Source organism: Columba livia, chromosome 19 (assembly GCF_036013475.1).
Source record: "Columba livia isolate bColLiv1 breed racing homer chromosome 19, bColLiv1.pat.W.v2, whole genome shotgun sequence".
Taxonomy (NCBI): domain Eukaryota; kingdom Metazoa; phylum Chordata; class Aves; order Columbiformes; family Columbidae; genus Columba; species Columba livia.
Window position 1 is genome coordinate 337,512 of NC_088620.1, and position 19,265 is coordinate 356,776.

The 19,265-nt window shown below is 47.7% G+C and overlaps 1 long non-coding RNA gene across 10 annotated transcripts in view; it reads left to right on the top strand.

The window, feature by feature from the left end:
• Positions 1-19,265, top strand: part of LOC102084005 (uncharacterized) — a 60,197-nt gene that overhangs the window by 895 nt on the left and 40,037 nt on the right. The window contains exons 3-4 of one of the 10 annotated variants that reach the window (XR_010467126.1): positions 3,472-11,128; positions 11,263-11,321. The exons of the other annotated variants lie outside the window; for them this stretch is intronic. This is a non-coding gene — a long non-coding RNA (uncharacterized LOC102084005). The remainder of the gene's footprint in view (positions 1-3,471; positions 11,129-11,262; positions 11,322-19,265) is intronic. 10 annotated transcript variants of the gene reach the window in all.

Consider the following 19,265-nt stretch of genomic DNA (forward strand, 5'->3'; position numbering starts at 1 on the left):
GAAATCCATAATTGGTGGTCGATGTGAAATGGGAATTTTTCCTGGGGAAGGCTGGGCCATGTGTTTCCCCTGAGCGTTTGCTGGTGGTGGTGGCCAGGCTGGAAGAGCAGGAGCCCTGAGCACCCTGACACGGCCGCTGTGGTCTGCGTGGGCAGGGCGGCAACGCGGGCAGAACGGACTCAAGCACGTCACCTGGTTTGGTACCATCTGCTGTTTTCTTCAAGAAAGCCGAATGTCATAAGCATGCATGACAGGGCAGATAGTAAATATGGAATCTGGAGTGGAAGTGGGGGGTTTTTATTTTCTGTGTGTTTGGCATTGTAGTGAATGCTGGATACCTTATTTCATGATCTGAGTTCAAAGAGTGGGTATGTGAAAGTACAACAGAGAAAATCACTGAGGTGTCGAAGTATTGGGGAGAGCGTGTCCTGAATGTTTGCGCACCAGTGCGGCCCTGTCAGTGCTTCGCCTCTTGCTGGGCAGACCCGTGGGGACCTGGGCCAGGCCCTGCAGCTGGGCTCCTCAGCAGCAGAGTCCCGCTGCAGGGCAGGCTCCTTTGCCAGCAGAGAGGAGCTAGCCCACGTTTTATAGTTATAGTATTGGTAAGAGACTTAGCGTGGGACTTGTTCAGGTATTCCCCATCTTTCTTTACCACTTGCAGCTGCCCTCTGTCATCACAGTCATCTTACTGTACAAAGTGAGTCCTTGTTGCACTTCTGACGCTGCAGAAATAGTGATCTTCATTGATAAATGTCCTTATTAAAAAGGAAATCACTGCTGTCTTTCTAGTTCATGCTGGGTAGACTGCCTACTTCGAATGATTTTTCAGCTGGGAAAGTAATGATATAAGTAATTCATTACAGACTGTGGTCGCTATAACTGCAGTGAGAAAAACTGTTGGAAATCCCTTTCTTTGTAAAAGGTACTTTCGAGGATAGTTAAAACCAGTGGTACATGCAGAGGCCTTTCTTACATGAATGTCTCTCTAGGGAGAAGGAAAAGAGAAAGGGACACAGAGGAGAAACTGTGTGAGCAAGGTTATTCCTGAACTGAATGTTTTTCACACTTGTTGGGAGGCCTGTGGATCTTAGATGAGCAACAGCTTAAATGTTCTTGCACAGAACTTACTCTAATAGCAAAAGGTTCTTTGCAGTGGCAAATAACGTGAGCTCCACAGTAAGACGAAGCGTGTTCTCTCAGGTTACTTGTGCTGTGTGATCTAGCATAGAACAAGCTGCGCAAACAATAAATGACAGAATCAAAATGCATGGAAGCCATTTTCCTGTAGCAGTATATATCTTTTAGTGAAACACTCCGGTCTCACAGAAGTAATGCACCATTGTGCCCCTGAGGCCACTCCTCTGATTCCACATTTTATGGTCTAGCTCTTTATTCCTGAATTCAGCAGATGCATGGCTTGTAGCTGGTCCCAGCATGGAAAGCATCACAAGCAGCTTGTCTATTAGAAGCGACCTGTGAAAGAGAAGAAATAGTGTTTGTATCCTCTGTAGCATTTTTAAGGCTGAAAAAGAAGACTTGGAAGATTTCTTTTATTTTTTTTCTGGATCCTGCATATTGCTCAATATTAAGTATCTGGATTATAAAAAAAACCCCAAACCTGAAGCCCCATGATTCATTTATTTTTCTGTTGGAGGGGTGGAAACAGAGGATGAGTTGTAGAAATCCTTGGGAAGGACTCTGCTTGAACAGTAAGACAACTGGAAATTATCCACAGCTGCTCCCTGGGATTTTGGCTGAATAATCCTCCTCACATGGAATTTTAAAGGCTTTACTAACAGTATGATTTTTTAAATCATCTGTTTCAGCTGCTGGGGAAAGTTTTATAGTGTTTTGTGTTTTTTCCCAAGATTTCTGTTCAAACGTTAGTCTTTTCCTTTTTAGTAAGAGATTATTGTATTGCTGCTTGTTATAGCATAGTACATACTAAGTAATCACAGCCGCCTTCTTTTGTCCTTAAAAATGGTCTGTTACTTTTGGGGTGCAGTGCTAGGCTGTGTGCCAGGCTTAGACTGGAGTAATAGAAGTGGCGCACAGCCTATAATCCCAGTTAATATCTATCCAAATTCCTGAGATAATGCCAGACACGTCTTTGTGTGTGTGTGTTTACCTGTGTACACACACACACACACACACACACATATATATATATATATATATATATATGCATCAGGTCCCTGCAGACATGTTTTGGAGTACACGGTCCACATGACGATGAGAGACACAAGCAATAGCAAGTCAAGGCTGCAGCTGCCACTGCCGAGAGCGGACAGCCAGTGCCTGTCTAGACCGACAGGTGCCCATCTCACACGGAAATGAATACAAGTTCTGGTCCCTTTTGCATTGTGCTTCCGACTGGCTTGGCCGTGGGCAGCAAAGCCAGTCTCCCGTATGCGAGGTCGTAGCTCTTTCTGGCAAGTAATACTGAACTGGCCACCACCAGAAGCACGATAAACTCCACAAGGACCTAAGCAGCATTACTTCAGGATCTTTCCACTTCCAGTATTTTTTGTGTTGTTCCAATCCCAGAATGCTGCAGCTTAGTCATAATAATATACGTTGCTTTATTTGCTTTCTTCAAATTTTCTTCATCACAGCCTTGTCCTTTTCTTTCCCAGAGCTTATTCACATCTCAGCTTTCTCGGTGTTTTTGGACAAGTATTTCAAACAAACATTCTGGAGCTGCTCAAAGCAGACACCGATCTGTGAGGGGGACGCTGAACGAAAGGGAATCCGTATATGTATATGCCCTAGTTAAATAACACCTGCATACTGTGTCATGACTCGGTTGTGGCATTGCATGGGGACTCCAAGTTCCACTGCAGACTGACTATTCTGTAACAGGACACCAAAGCATAAGGCACAAAGCAGAGCTAATATTTTCTTTGTCTCTTATTTTCCTTCTGCTGGCTCCAGGAGCCTTCCCTGGCCTACCCACAAAAGCCAGCTTTGTACGCGAAGACACAGCAGTCCAGTGCTTTGCGTCTATAATTCCTGCATGGAGATTAAAAAGCAAACAAACAACAAACCAGTCAAACAACAACAACAACAAAATCACCAACAAATAAACAACAACAACTCCCCGCCCCCCGTAAATTAAGGAAGAGATTGTACTGTGGTATATTTATTGAATGAACATGCACACCCTAAGAACATTTATTCAAGTTTGGTAGAGGACAGGCATAATAGAGAACTGGTAGTTTCAATTCCTTCACAGGAAAGACTGGAGCTGTGTTCTGCAGTTAAGAAGTACTGATGTGCTGTGGTTTGACCCCAGCCGGCAACTAAGCCTGACACAGCCACTTACTCGCTCCTGCCCAATGAGGTGGAGGAGAGAATCAGAGCAGTAAAAGTAAGAAAATTCATGGGTTGAGATACAGTTTAATAAATAAAGTAAAATCTATGCATGCAAGCAAAGCAAACCAAGGAATTCATTCTCTCCTTCCATGGCAGGCAGGTGCTCAGCCACCTCCGGGAAAGCCGGGCTCCATGACACGTAACGGTGACTTGGGAAGACAGACGCCATCGCTCCAAACGTCCCCCTTTCTTCGTGTTCCCCCCGCTTTATATGCTGAGCATGACGTCACGTGGAGGGAACCCCCTCGGGTCAGTGGGGCAGGGTCAGCCGTCCGGCCGCGTCTCCTCCCAGCCTGCCCTGCGCCCCCAGCCCCCTCACGGGTGGGGTGGGCTGGGAAGCAGGTGCCTTGGCGCTGCGTGGGCACTGCTCAGGAGGAGCTAAAACATCCTTGTGCTGTCAACACTATCCAGCGTAATCTCCAAAACACAGGCCTGTAATAGCTATAGCTACTATGGAGAAAATTAACTCTGCCCCAGCCAAAACCAGGACACGATGATATCATGAATATTGAAAGAATGCACTTGTACTTTTTGACGCTAAGTTTCTTAACTCCCATTTCCTTATGGGGAAGTCAAACCGTTCTAAAAGCTCTGTGTTACCAGATTGCCCAACTTGCTCAGAGTGCTACCTGTGTCAAAGAGGGTTTGAAATTTGCTCTTTACAAGTGTTTTTTGTGGAATGTTGTACTGCAGTACTATCTTAAGAAAGATAACATGATGGGGAAGGGAGAAGGCAATGGAAGGATTGGCTCCCAAGTTACGGAAGAGTCTGATCTTGGTTACCTGGAACCATATGGCCACCAAACACAACAGGACTGCAGCAGGAAAAGGGAGGGAGAGCTCATTTCTTCCCTGGAATGGAATGACATGTTTCAAACTAACACTTGGCCAAGAAGCTTTGTTATTGTTGGTGTGATTTCAGAGTTGTAAGGAAAAAGCTCATGTGCTGATGGGGAGGACTTGCACTCTTGCTTCATGGTGCTTAGAATTCTAAAATAATCCCTTGAAAAAAGAGCACAATTGGAATCACAGTTGAATGTGTTGATTCTTCTCCCTGCAAAGTCTACAGAGAGCCTTACTAAAATAGGAAAAATCATTTGTGTGGCCTTGAAACCTTATATAATGCTTCTGTGTTGGGCCAATAAAAAATATCCTAACCATTATTTTGTCTGAGCTCAAGTCTTGAAGGAAATGTTGGGCTGAGTAGGAAAAAAGTTCTACGGTTACAGGTCTTATAATTCTCAGAGCTTTCCCCCAAATACCCCCTGCTTCCAAGCCCTGTCTCCAAACACTCAAACTGTGGAAGTGATAACCTGCAGACTTGGCAGTGTACATGACATTTTACTAGGGGAGCTTACACAAATATTATCTCAAGTGAAATGAGGGTTTAATTCTATTATCTGTGGCTTTTCTTTCCCTGGGGTCAAAAGTACAGAAAGTGGTCATGTTGTCTTTATAGCCCAAGAAACAAAAGACCTGTTTTTAAACCAAATAATTAGTCATCCAGAACTAATGTCCCACAGCACTAACCACTAAGGGGGCTCTGGAGTGATCTGAACCAGTTTGCCGTTCTCCAGACACGCCGTTTGAGAAGCGCTGCTCAGGGAGCGTTGCAGGGGATGCTCCTGAGGCGGCCGACGCTGCGGTCGGGGAAACAAGGAGCGGGGCTCTGCGGGCACTGGGAGGAAACCCTACCACAGCCAACAGACACGTGGTCTTAGCAGTTCTTGTGCAGAACAAGAGGAGTCCAGACTCAGGTATCTGCCTTTCAAACTGTTCATGATGCTGATCAGGGAATTCTGAGGTCTGTGAAGACTGAAAAGTGCCAAAGAAGATTTTTTAGCTGTGGAGCTAAAACCTTAGTAACTGCAGTGCCTGAATCCCGTCTCCTTCAGTTCTGCTGAGAACGTGGGCTCCAGGGAGCTCGCGGTCTAGACAAAAGATGATGCTGAAGCTCTGTATTCGCCATGCAGTCTGTTTGGCCCTCGCTTTTCTGTTACTTCTGTCTCGGTAGTGAGTACTCTGAGGAAGAGTGGCACAGGGCCTCTCTCACCAGGATTTTGGCAGAGGATGAGGTCAGAGGTCGTGCAGAAGAGCTTTTGGAAGCGGCGTGACCTGAAGGAGTGAACTGGAAGGCTCCCGTGTCCGTGGCGCACGGGTCCCGCAGTTCTGCCGTGGCTGTCAGGTGGCACCGCGGGACAGGGCTCTGCAAGCCCTGCTCCTGGGCGCAGCGGAACCCGCACAGGGTCAGGGCGGTCACGGAGCTGGCTCCGGGACCCACGTCTGCCGCGGTTAACCCACAGCATTTACCTGGCAGCCACTGAGACTTTCAGCTCTCTCGTATTGTTTGTCAGGTAGAAACTGCAGTTGTCTCCCGGGATTCAAGAGGTACTCTCACTTTCTGCTACTCCCAAAGTAATCTCAGACGTTTCTTTCAGATTGTTTTTTCCTCAACACTGCCTTGGAAGCTCTGAATGAATGCAAAAAGTGGTTGGTTTAGTGAAGAAGAAATGAAAAATGTGATTTGTTTACAGCACATACTAGAATAACAAGATCCAATGATACTGCTATGGCAGTTACAAGTGAAGTAGTCCTTCACCCTAAAAGATAGTGTGCAGACTGTTTGTTCAGATGGCACGCTGTCCTTTTGGTCTAAAGCTATTACTTAAATTTTCCACATAACAACTTCCCAAAGATGCCTTTGAAAATTTCTAAAGACAACATGTACTTAATACTTTAATATAAGCAGGTTTGATTCAATACAGATTGTTCAGAAGCACCAAATATCTATGGATGTATCTTAGGTTGTATCTAAATCTGTACTTCCGTGCATAGTTTTGTGTCTGAAAGCAATCCCAAGCCACATGGTCTGTGAAACAGCACAGTGAGCTTAGTAGAAATATGAACCATGTGAACTGTGATGCCACTAAACCACAGATCTTCCTTTTGTCTGTTTTGATAGCCCTTGATCCTCCAAGGACGTGGAAGTATTTTTCAGTCCAGCAACTGAAAAATAAGGCCACTTTGGATTCTGGAAAGAAAAACATTCTGTTTAAATCCATCCCTCTATACTTTTGTTTTCAGACACTGTCAGTCAGTCTAGCCTTTGAAATTAGCACAAATACCCAGGAGAAGTATAATCCTGCTCAAGGCTCTGAATCAAATACATTGCAGCCGATAAATAGTTGCCCTTTGACTTCCAAATGATGCTTAAACTCTGAAACAGGTACAGTAACCTTTGATAATCTGCTCATCAGTTTTCTAGGTTAAATAAATGGATATATTAGTTTCCTCTAGATTTCATTGTTCTGTAATAGCGAGGGGAATGTAAGATCAGCACCACGAAAAAAAACTGTCTGCTGTGCTTTGTGGAGTCTATTAATGAGCCTCTGAAAAAAGGATCTTTGTCGGCCCCGAGGTGGCTCCGTGGTGCCCAGTAAGACAGTCGGCATTTCTGGGGCGAGGAAACGGCTGTGGGGAGGCGCGCCCTGGCTCCATCAGAGGCACCCGGTGCGGAGGTGGTGGTGGTTAGACTGGGTAGCCGTGCTTAGGATGGAGCTGGGGGAGGCACTGCGGCCGGCACCGCCGCCTGCCTGAGCTGCTTCTGCGCGGTTTGCCCGGTCCTTGTCTGTATCCCCGGATCCTTGGCTTTCACAGTTACTTGCTGGAGACTGATTTACTTGGAAGAAAGCACATAAAAAGGACATGATCACTTCAGATGTTTAAAAAGCAATAGAAACAAGATCAGGTAAACTTCTACATAAAATTGGGCATGCTCAGTAAAAACTGCTTGGGAAATTGTGTATTTAGATGAAAATACTTCTAAAATTCATATTCAGCTCAGATTTAAATGAGTGGGTGACAGAACCCGTTGTACAGTCCATAGAACTCACATAGCTCATGATTTTAATGCTTGTAAGAGTCTTCATTTTTTACAAAGCAAATCAAGGAACCAAAGTGAAGCTCATATAGTACAAAGTGTTCTCGATGTACCCTAAGGACAAAGCAGCCCCAAACTCTGCGAGCCTGTGTGCCCATGAAATGGTGTCCTACTGAATTATCTTTCGGTAGGACTCTGTTACACGTTGTTTTGAATACAAGGGACAATAGTCAGCTTGTCTTCCTTGTCACATAAGTCATGAGAACAATTGGAGCATGTACAATTACCTGCCTCAAATCCATACTTGTGTAGGACAGACAGTCAGTGGGGAAACTGTGTAAAATTCATTGTTTAATGCAATTTACAGATCATTTGGAGAGATAATTTATGGAATTATAAAGGTCTGACATTCGCTGACCACTGAATTACCCTTTAAATTATTCAGTGCTTTGGAGATTATTTGCTGACCCGCCGTGACCTCGCTGGAGCTGCCGATAGCCGCAGCGAGGAGCGCTGCCGGCCGCGCTCTGTCGCTAGGAAAAACAATTCATTAAGTCCAAACTGCTTTTGCAATATGAAGCTATAAAAAAGCATTAAAGTGAAGGTCATATCAGGTCAAGAGTCCCCAAATCCTCTTCCAAAAAGAGAGCAAGCCGCCCACACCTCTACTTTATTGAGGCCACAAGAAATGTGAGGCATTTTTGACAGGGTGGTGGGGGTACACGGTACTGCGGTCAGCAAGAGCCGTCAGTAATCGTCGTCACCCGGCTACTGAGGTTTCGTGAGCAGGAAAGCAGATCGGGTGTGCTTGGGGGCACTGACAGTGTACTCCAGAAGCCCTTGCTGGCTGCAATTATAGGTAGTAATGGGTTTTTTTCTACTTTGGATTAACAAGTAGGTCTCAGAAGCCAAAGAAGAAAGCAACAGGACTTCCCAGCTGTTTTTGTCAGTGTGTTACTCAGAGATTAAATAGTCTGTGTCATATTTATAGAAAAAGAAAATGTAAAGTTTTGTTATGGATTTCAGACTCTGTTAAAATGAAAGCGCTTCCTTGGCACATCATGCTAAATAAATGAAGCTGATGGGGAAATTGCTTTTCAGAGAGTCACAGAAATGGCTAGCAAATGAACAGACATTTAGAGAGATTTGTGCAGGAGTTATCAATACTGATAGAGTCTGTCCACACCTCGTGCACAATAGGAAGGAGTTAATTAGAGAGTAACATCTATGAAGAGATGACAAGCTGAAGCGGGTCTAGGCATATGGGTGGCAAAAGGCTCTTGTGTAAGAAACCTTTTGGTACAAATGAAGCATCTCCCACGGCTGTACTAGATACACTTAGAGACGTGGTTTAGAGATGGACTTGGCAACACCAGGTTAACGGTTGGACTTGATGATCTTAAAGGTCTTTTCCAACCAGAATGATTCTGGTTGGAAATGTGTTGGAAATCTGTCCTGTGGCCTCGGAAAGCAGAAGGTTCGATTGAATACGGTGAGAACTGACACACTGCTTTCACTGAGCAACTTTTCCTTTAATTTGTTTTCTCTTTGTTTTCACTGTGCACTTGTGTGTAACGTAAGGTACTCTGCTCAGTCTTGCCAACGTCCAGGATTAGTAATGGACAGTTCGAACTCAGTGGAACAGTTCGGTTTTGACTGTGCCGTCTGTAGTGTCGGTGTTGGTACAGTAACTAGCCAGATACAGGGAGAAGGAGCCGAGGTTCTGACTGACCGTTAGGTGGTGCCCCTGCCTTTTACTAAAAAAAAAATAGCCAGAAAACAGCCCGACACACAAAAGACTCCACTGTCCTAATTTTAATTATGCTAATAGGAGCAGCTCTAAGAAAGAATCGGTAGGGAAAGGCTAAGTTCTAATGTGGGAATAAATGACATATATATATGTATACATGCTTTTGATGAAAGAGCTGTGGGCTGTGGAAACGGTCGGCAGAGAAGAGCAGGTTCTTAGGTGAGCTGAGCTGTGGCGCGTTGTGCCAGCGCTGGGGACGCGCTGCCTGCCGAGTTCGCCACGCGTCCTCGCCAGGGCTCTTCTGCCGTGGACCTCGCGCCCGCCTCTCCACGGCAGTTCGTGCCGGCTGCAGAAAACCAACATCCCGGAGGGAGTCTCTGACCCACAGACGCCGTTTACACACCGGAGCATGCTGTCTTCTGCAGCATTGCCTAAGCTCCTGTGTTGGTCTGTGTTATTTTGGGTTTTGCCAATTTATATGCCCTGTTTTAAATCCTCTTAAAGTGACTTGCCTTGTAACCCGCTAAAAGAAATGCTGTGGTTCTTATTGACTGATTTGCACTTTGTTGCTGTCAGCCCCCTTGCCCAGTGGTGACAAGACATGGGTATTATTCAGTAGAGCAAGTCAAGCTCGTGATGTGATATCCATAGTTGCGAGCAACCCACACAGTTCAATGTGATGTTTTATGCGTGTCATCCCCAGGCAGCTGGCTTTGTTCTGAGGCTGAGCTCATGGGATGAGGTGAATGAGCCAAAATCCGAACCTTTACTAGTGACCAGCGGTGGAGTGAAACTCGAAGCTGCCGCCCACCAGATCACTCCTTTACTCCGGGTCCCACAAAGGCACCCGAACAGCTGGCTCAGCTGAAAGAGTTTGGCTGGAACCACCTAAGGTTTTAAGAAAACAAATGTTCCCTGAGTTAGTTATTTTTGTTTCAGATGCTTCTTAGATAAACTCCACTATATAACTTAGAAAAATTGCAGGTAGGGGTGGGGACACTGTTCAAGATGCTTGGGCCTGGCTTGATTTAGACCTTATTTTACCTTTTTGAGAAAACGATCACCCCCTTTTTCCTGTCCATAGATCCAGGACGTTCTGACCATCTTGGCAAGAGCACAGGTCTGGGGAGGTGCCTGGTGCTCCCGGTTCCTGCAGTGCCAGCTGAATCAGCAGCCTCGTTGCTGCACGTCAGCTTTGCCGCTGACACAATAGAGAACAGTGAACTGAGCCAGCAGCCTCAGGTTTGACTAATAACTACAGCTTCTCTGATGGTGAGAAGCATGCCATATCCTGTTATTAGCAGATCAATGCGACTAATTGGAAGACACAAACCAAAAGCTCTGATCGCAGAGATTTCATTAGTTTTCGTGTAAAATTTTAGCCCCAACATTTTGATGATCTAAATATTATCTCTTTGTTTTAATCTCTTGAAACATTCAAAATTACTATTATTTTTATAATTTGCTTACCTGCAAGTACAGAAACCAGAACCTTGTGTTTGTCGTGTCCCATTTTTTCTTACACTTGGGTCACTGTCCTGTCCTCGTGATTGCTGTTACAAAACCTGCCATCCCAGCCCTGCCAGTCTTACCTTGGTGTCAGCAGAAGCAGCCGCCGCCGTGTGCTCCCCGTCTCAGTGAATTACCCACCATTCTGGCGTCACCCGGAGGCTGTGCTCGGGTTTAACCTGTAAGCTGCTTAGCAAGAGATTTTCGGCAGTTCTTCTGGCCTCACTGTCAGGGAACATTATTTTCCCTTCTGCAGGTCTGCTGAGCATAAAGCTGCAGTATTCAGTTGGAGGGAACAAAACAGCTGGCATTTGCTTTTTGAAACAGAGATGCAATCACCTGCAAACCTGACGAAGGCAGCACTGGAGCAGTAGGGTGTTGCAGAGGGTGCCGGGCTGGAGGGGCAGCTCCCGTGCTGCCCCCTCAGGCAGCGGAGCTGGGGCTGTTGCAGCGGCTGGGGTCAGCCCGCTGCTCGCGTGGTGCTGCTGCCGCGGGGCGTCCTGCAGTCCAGGGACTGGAGAGGTGATGTGAGCTTAGGCCGCGCTGTCAGGCGCGTGCACGGCAGGCTGAGCAGGGCGCGAGCTGCAGCGCCCAGTGGGGTCCTCGTGCTGGACGTGAGTGACTGCAGCCCCTCCAGCTTTGGCAAAGCTGGTGCCCACAGGCCTGGGTGAAGAGGTGTGGGAAGAAGTATTCTCTCTGAGCTGCATCACTTTCATCCTTTTTGTGCTGCTTATTCCTTTTACTTCAGAGTTTCCTGGGAATCCTACCTCATCTTTTGCCCCAGGAAGTTTCTGTGCTGATGCTGTGGTGAGTGGCAGCTGTGCCTCAGCAGTCTGGTAAGACTGTCCCTTTGTTCCCTGACTGTGGTGGAAACAATACTGGAGAATGTGGTTTGCACCTGCTTCCTTTCTTGCATGTCATTTTTGGAGATGAACTTTTAGGCTGTGTCAAACATTGAAAAAACCCCCACGAAACAAAAGCTGTAGTCATTGGTGTAGGATTTTCTTTCTTGAACCCTTTCCAAAATGACTGGCTGCATGTTACTTCATCTGCAGGTGAATAAGAACATTCTCTGGGGCAATAGCATGCTCCAAAGACAGAAGCAGTTGCGTTGTTACTGCATGTCTTTAACAGGAGGATGTGAATCCACCCTGATGCCAGGTGAGACAGGAAAGTTGCCGGGGCAGAACGACTCCGAGTTTGCTGTGTTACTCTCAGCAGTCCAGCTCCAGGTCTAACTGGAGGCAGGGTACGGTTCCTCGCTGCGGACAGGGAGAGGGGCAACTCAGCAGATCCTTTCCTTGTCTGGAGTACCGGGTTTCTACTCAATGAGGACACAGAGTCATAGAATGTCCTGAGTTAGAAGGGACCCACAAGGAGCATCTAGTCCAACACAGGGGCAGCTGAAAGGAAAACAGACTACTTTTAGATAAGCACGTGGCAATTAACATCTGGCTTGTGTTCCTTTGAAGTTCCTTGTTTCCTCTTGTTAAGACCAATTATCATCCAAAACAAATTCTGCAGTTTCTAATTTGAAATTGCCCTTAGCTTCTGGAAGATGATCATTTATATCTCCTGCTTCTTACCTCGTTTTTAACTTGTCTTCTTCTTTAACATTTCTTTGGCCTGAGTGAAAAGCTGGCCTCCTACCAACTGCCTTTCCATCCTAATTTCATCTGGTCCTGTAGGCACCTCGTAGAGCTATTAATACAGAAGCTCATCTGCACACAGACCCTGCGTTTGCGGCCGCCCTCCCCTCCGGCGTCTTCTGTTCCATAGGCCTTGGTAGGAGAGGAGGCAATTGATACCAAATCTTGGCCTTCGCTGGCTGACTGTGCTGCAGGTTAACTGGATGGAGTAGGAAAAAATCGGCCTCTTGTGGAAATTTTTAACGTTCAGACATAATATATTGAAATGTAAAATGCATTCAAATTGGAGACTAGGTGTGACAGCGTTAGTGGCTTACCACAGCTGGAATTCGGTGCTGAGCAAGGGAACCGGCGCGGGTGCGCTCTGGCGCGGATCGGATGGCAGCCAGAGCACGTGTGCTGAGCCAGGAAGGTTTTCTGTGGGTATGCAGGGGTTATTCTGCCCCACAATAGCAGCACACATTTGCAGCGGCCAGCCCTGCTCTTTTCCAGGAGACGTATGCATTGAACAGATAGGTCATAGCGGTAAATGGGAGATTGATCACAGCAGGTTAGCCTATTCAAATAGCTGTCTGTAAATAAACAGAGGGAGTAAATATCAGTTTACCAAAAACCCCTGGGCCCTCCCGGAGGAGGGTGGGAGCGGCAGCGCAGGGCCATGTGCTGCATGGGCAGTGGTTGGGCCGGGACAGCCCCGGGCTCGACACCGTCCCGCTCCAGGAGGAGCTGGTGGCGCCAAAGGCCGCTGCCGTTGGGCACGGAACTCCCTGCCAGGTCAGGCCACGAGCTTCTGTCGCTGTTTTACACCTGCCCGGCCTGGCAGGTGAGGAGCCCTGGCCGTGCTGGCGCTGCCTCCGCAGGGCTCGGGCCCAGCTGCCCTCGCGTTGCACGGCCACGGGACGCGCCGTGATCCTGTGGGAGAGCCCTGCCCGGCGCTGCGGCACGGGGCGCTGCGGCACGGGGCACTGCCGGCTCTCCCGGGTGTTTTGCCCAGTTCTGCATCTTGCTGAACATCCAGCACGATTTCCAAATACTGCTTTGAATTGCCAGAAGGGAGAGGGAAAGCTCTTCAGCATCACTCACAGAATTTTGTAACAGATGTGACGTATGTGAGTTCGTACCAGTTGCTGTTTCACTAGTCTTTATGTAAAAATATTATAATTGGATGGTGTTGGGCTGGGCAAGGCAGCAATATTAGATTTAAGGGGTTTTGGTAAGGCAGAAATTCTGGGGATTTTGCTTTGTTTTGCTGCAGAAATAGAAAGTGAGTCTCAGCAGCCTTTCACTCTGTGTGGCGCAGACATTTTGTCCTTGTTTCCCGTTGATTTTCGTTGCTGTCTGTGGGTTGTGCGGAGCTCCATCTGTGCTGTGCGCTGCCTGGAACGGGGCTGCTCCCAGCGCTCCCGCACGGGCCGTGCGCTGACCCGCCCCCAAAGGGAGACGCTGCTCGCTGGCCCGACTGACAACTGATCTTGTTTTAACTTAAGATGTCAAAATAACATGGAATAAAATCTGTGAGGAATGGTCTCCCATTGCTCATGGAGAGGAGGAGGGATTCCTTCTTGCCTTCCTGGGGAGTCCTGCTCTGGAAGGTGGGGAAGGAAAGGTGGGAGGGACGAGGAGTGTCGGGAGGAACGGAGTGCAGGGCTGGCGATCCGCAGAGGAACGTCGCTGCTGCTGACGCGCAGCTGCCGGGGACGCGTTCCCGAAGGGAATCGCCGCGCTTCCAACTCACAAAAGGCTGAGTTTTCAGCATTTAAAGGTTTAGCTGCTGCTGACAATAATCCCACTCTCTTCCCTGCCCTCGTGGGGGAGGATGGCCTTTCTGACTGTAGTCTGTGTGTTTGACAGTGCAGCTTTTTGCCCATTCACACGCCGTGGCAGGTGAGGCCGGCAGAGGAGTTACTTACGTGTTTGTGCAATATCAGTAGCAGGTGGTGCAGGTTCACAGCCCGGTTCGGTGGCCAGGGGCTGCAGCAGGTGCAGTCAGGGCAGACTCTCCCTGTTGCTGTCTGCTATCAGTGTTTCGTGCAGGAAACAGAAGAAAATTGGCCCACATTTTCTGTGGCCTCCAAGAAGCAATAAAATGCAAGCGGAGGCTCCCAGGAAGGGCTGCAGGAGCACGGCGGCCTCGTGTACGACTGAACTGGGGCGCTCGGCCCCGGACCAGCAGCCGCACGGCGCGGTCGCGGTGCGGCACAGGGCTGCCCCTGTGCTCCCGCCGGGCCCGCCAGCCAGGCTCACAGCACAGAGCGCTTGGACCTGCTAAGGCCTGTCCTGTATTTGGGGGTGCTTGCAACAGTTACAGTGACAGACAACATAATACAGAAAAATATGGAGACCAGGACCATGACATTTCACAGTAAAATTTGAAGGAAATTAGGTTCAAAATATGAGTTTTGTTTACAGAGTAATCTAGCCACAGCAGACAGCTTCCTGCTAGATTCTGACCGTTCTGGAATTCAATCTTCAGCTCTATCCCTGCACTTTCTTGGAAATGCTCTTTCATGCAAAATAAAAAATCTCACTTTTGAGACGTTTTATGGCTCCTTATCAGGCCAGTTGAGCAGAGAATGAAATAATTTGAAACGGGGTCACATCAGCTGCTGTTTCGCTCCCGCTCTGCTGGGGGGTGCTGGGGGACATTCCGGCAGGTTGCTAGCTCTTGCTAGTTGGTTGTAGCTCGTGCCCCAGCTCAATTAGGCAACAGAATTGTCATTTAGGCAATTATTGTCTTCCGCTCAGAAGTCTGGAGCAGTGCTAGAGTATTAATAGTGCATAGATGCGGTAAAGGAGAAGAGTTTTAAAGTAGAGAGTAACTACTCGTAAGAAACACTGGGTGAGAACACTGAGTGAAGAATGCTGTTGAGCCCCGGTAGTGCTCTGGCCCGACGGCTGAGCTCGGCCGCACAAAGGGGCTTTACTGCTCTCCGTAGACTTCGCAGGAGGCTGAGAGCTGCCCTGACGTGGGGCAGGAAGAGAAGGTCATCGGACTAAATTTCATATAGCGCTCCACAAAATGGCCAAGTGCAGCTATATCTGAGCTGAGAGCTACTTGGATGTGTGAAATGGGAAAAGTCTGAGCACTGTCCCTACCCACAGTGCAATAAACCTCCCCACTAGCAGAGCACAAGGCATTAGTGCTGTAATCGCTAATTGCAGACAGGAGATTCATTCAACACTATTGATAAGATATTACTGCCTTCACTTGATACTTGTCAAGAAAATATCGCACCTGTCTTGGAAAGGAATTTCACCACATCCACTGAAATGGGAGAATGGTAACATACCCATGGTAAATAAACGCTGGTATCAGAACCTGAGCTAAACATTTTCATTTGGTTTTTTGCATGTTGTGCCTGGTTTCTTTAGCTATTAGTAATATGAGGACTCTAGAGGATAATTTCCAGCAAATAATTTCTTTGACAAATTTATTTTCATTTTCTGCCTGTGAAATACCATGAAGATTTTGTGATTTTAAAGACTGACTCAAGCGCTTTTCCACCTTTTGTGCTAATGATTATAAATATTTGGAATTCAAGCTATGCTGCCTTACAAGGAGTGGTCAGACAGTGTATGTGGTGTGTTCAAATCTTCTTTCTCATACAGATTGAGTTAAGAAATCTGGTGCAAAGACTTGCGGCATATGGACATGGAAGTTCATTTCCATGTATTTAGAAGTTCCCTCGCTAGAAACGTTCCTGTTGGTGTTACAGTCTGTCGCACGTGGATTCCGCAGGCTCACGGCTCTGTGGGAGGGAGGAGGCCTGGAGGCGGTTGTCCTCCAGCGCAGCACGGGCTCGGCACCCGCGCGCCCCGCGCCTCTCGCAGAGCAGCAGCCGTGGGCCGGACCTCGCCGCGCCCGGCACAGCCTCCTCAGCGCTGCCTGAGCTGAGTGCTCAGCCCTCTCGCCTCGGGGGAAACGGTGTCTCCAAAACCCTGCGTAGGACAGGAGTACTGTGCGTACCAACCGTTTTCTTTGGAATGGTGTTAATTCCAGGCTTTGCTGTCTCCCAGAGGAGACCAGCAGTTTGCACCCTCTGCTATCTCACTTTTTGCACGACTGGTGTAAATATTGTTGAGACTACTGGAGTCGCACCCTTCGGGGAGAGATATTTAGCTTCAGGGTGGAGGAGATTCTCTGCGTTGGAAACTTCTTTACGTATGCGAAAGGAAGGCATTGATAGAGCAGTGTGCTAATAATACGTCTGATGATCCAACGTGTGGCTACATACTGGGAGAAGAAAGAACAAAAATAGCTGAAGTTTCAGCAAACTGGCTGACTTTAACTCGTCCTTTCCGTGGTCTGGCGTCCCTGGTAGCTGTTGGTGTAGCCACAGCTGATGCTTGTGGTAGACTCGCTGACTCTGCCTTTCTTGGGCTCAAGTATCCCCTGTAACTTCACCTTTTTTCTGCTAAATAATACAGCCCATTGTCTGCAGTTCCCCTCAAGACATTTCAAACAGTTCTTAGTGTCAGCTATAATTCTGTCAGTAACTCAATCCAGGATGGGCTCTCACTGTTTAGCAATGCTCTTGAACTCTGTAGCTCCTTGGAAGCAGTTGCTAAATTAATGTAAACAACGCCCTTGGGATAACAGACGATACTACTTTTTTATTTTTTATCTGTAAATAAAATAAGACTCATTTCCACTGGGAATGCAACTGGCCCGGTAATGTGATCCCAACCCGGGCTAGCTTCAAAGTCCACATTTCTTTGTCAGGAGAGGAGTCAGTCCTGAATGTGAACATGATCAGCATCCCACACTTGGAAAGGACAGCAGATGAGATGAAATATAGGAATAAAAGTGTGGGATGAGATGTTGGATTTTGTTTTCTTGAGAGGCCAAGGGTGATCAGTAGATGGTTTTGAGAGGACAAAACGTGCAGAGACGCCAGCACTTCGGTGTCAGCTGCTCAGCGCTTTCCCTGCTCTCCCGGTTGTCAATGGATGCGACAGCTGGGATCAGCAGAACTCGCTGTGCTCCTGGCAGGATCCCGTGCCGACCCCAGCGGCCTCTTCCCCGCCGATGGAGAGCCAGATAACTTTGCACTTCGTGCTTCCTTTATACATCAGCACAGTACCTGTGCTCTCCGGCGGTGGCTCTGGGTCAGTCGGAAGCTATCAGACGTGGCTTGCCGTTGCTTTGGGAAGCTGCTGCTGCACCCTGGCTGAACACGGGACAAGCATTTGACTCGCAAGGTTTGAGTTGGTCTGATCCCCCTCTTCCCTTTCACTAAAAAAGCAGACGTGGAGTTATAACGATAAAACAAATACTTTTCTAAAATGTCTTCTGTTTGAAATGTATTATGTAAATCATCAATGTGACACCTGGAACCTACCAGCTTAAATGGATAGGTGGTAGCAAAGGCTTTTGTGGGATCTTCAAAATATTTCTGTATTCAGGGTTCAGAAGGCTGCTCCGGGGTGGGGCGGGGAGAATTCGGTGCAATACAGCCGGCGCTGAAGGAGGTTGTGTCTTTGGCAAAAGCGCTCGCGTTACGGTCAGCAAACCCTGCAGCCTCTCCTGTGCGTCCCCGTGCTCGCGCGGGCAGCGCGGTGCCTCGGCGTGCTCCGAGCAGCGCGCACGCGCGCGGAAACTGCATCGGGAAGGTTTTTTATAGCTTCCTGAGAAATTGCTCTCCCCTTCGGTGAGTTTTTACAAGTGTCTTGGATGAAATTTTTAGGATTTTTCAAGGTTCTTGAGACTGTTAATAATCCTGCACAGGGCCTCAGGGAATGAGCAAGATGATCTAACAGGTTGTTTCCATCGCTTATTTCTGTGTCTTTTTGATTTAAGGATTTTCTGCATTTATTGGCTGCTGCTTCTCTTGGCCACTTTATACACTGTCTAGTGATTTTACCAATCGTGGGTAATGGCAGGGGCTACTTGAGACACCACGTTGTCATGGAAACACAGTAGCATCTGGTTGGGTCTAACCTCTCTCTCTCCTGTATCAGCCCCCTTGGGAAGCAGAAATTCAGGCCTTAAAAGTTAATCAATTTGATGTTAAGTTTTAGAAGTGATTTTCTTTTGGTTGCCTGGGTTTCCTGCTGGATGTTCTCATGCAGATTTAATTATTTACACTACTAATACTATATTTAAATTACAGCAACTAATTATTAGCACCACTAACACTATAGTTACCAGAGCCGTCGTAACTCCTATTAGCACTCCTCTCGTTAGTACTATTGTTTGCTTGCTCGAAAGACTGATTTGATTTCTGTTTCAGTCGCCTGTTGATGCAGCCGTGGAGGGAGACTTGTAGCATGCTGTGGGAGATGCGAACCCAGAGAGAGCTGGGCGAGACGCGTGGGGCTCCCGCGCCGTGGGCAGAGCGTCCCTGCGCCCAGCCGGGCCGTGACCCCGACCTGCTCAGAACCGCCTCCCGGCCCCCTGCACCCTCTGGTTAGCCTCATATTTGGAGACATGTGACTCAAGAATGTTTTCCCCTCTTTCAGGGGTGGTTTTGAGAGTCTTCCCTTTTTCTGGGAAGCACTGGCCATCACGTGGGCAGCAGCCTGACACAGACCCTTTACGAGTTCCATGTCGTGTTTCAGTGAGCGCTTCAGCCTTAGAATTCTGTTATATCCTCCTCCTACTCCCATTTAAGAATGGCAATATCTACAGGTCACAAGGGAAGGAAAGCACCTTTGTAATAAAAGTGCTGGTGAGCACTGTTGCTATGGTGTTTGTCTCAGACAGGCAATAGGACTTCATAATTGGGTGCATAGAGAACAGTAGTTTCAGGTAATCTTTAATAATTTGCAGCTTCAAGGAATCCATGGGAACCAGAGCTTTGTGTTGTATTCAGTCCTTGTGAGTTGTGGTGTTTGGATCAGTTTACTGACATTGCACACCCTAGTGAGCACATACTCCGGCATCAAAGAGCGGGCTGGTGCTGCGATGCTTCAAACAGGGTGGAAGAAACCCCGTATAGCTATTGTTTTAAATTGCCGTTGCTGATTACAAAGAGGTACAAAAGGTCCGTGCTGGATGAGTGCTGCATCATTAAGAGCTGAACAGATTCAGGCCCACGGCAGATTGTGTTATCAGAATCGCCCGCTTCTTCCACTTGCTTTTCTACAGCAGCTGCTGGAG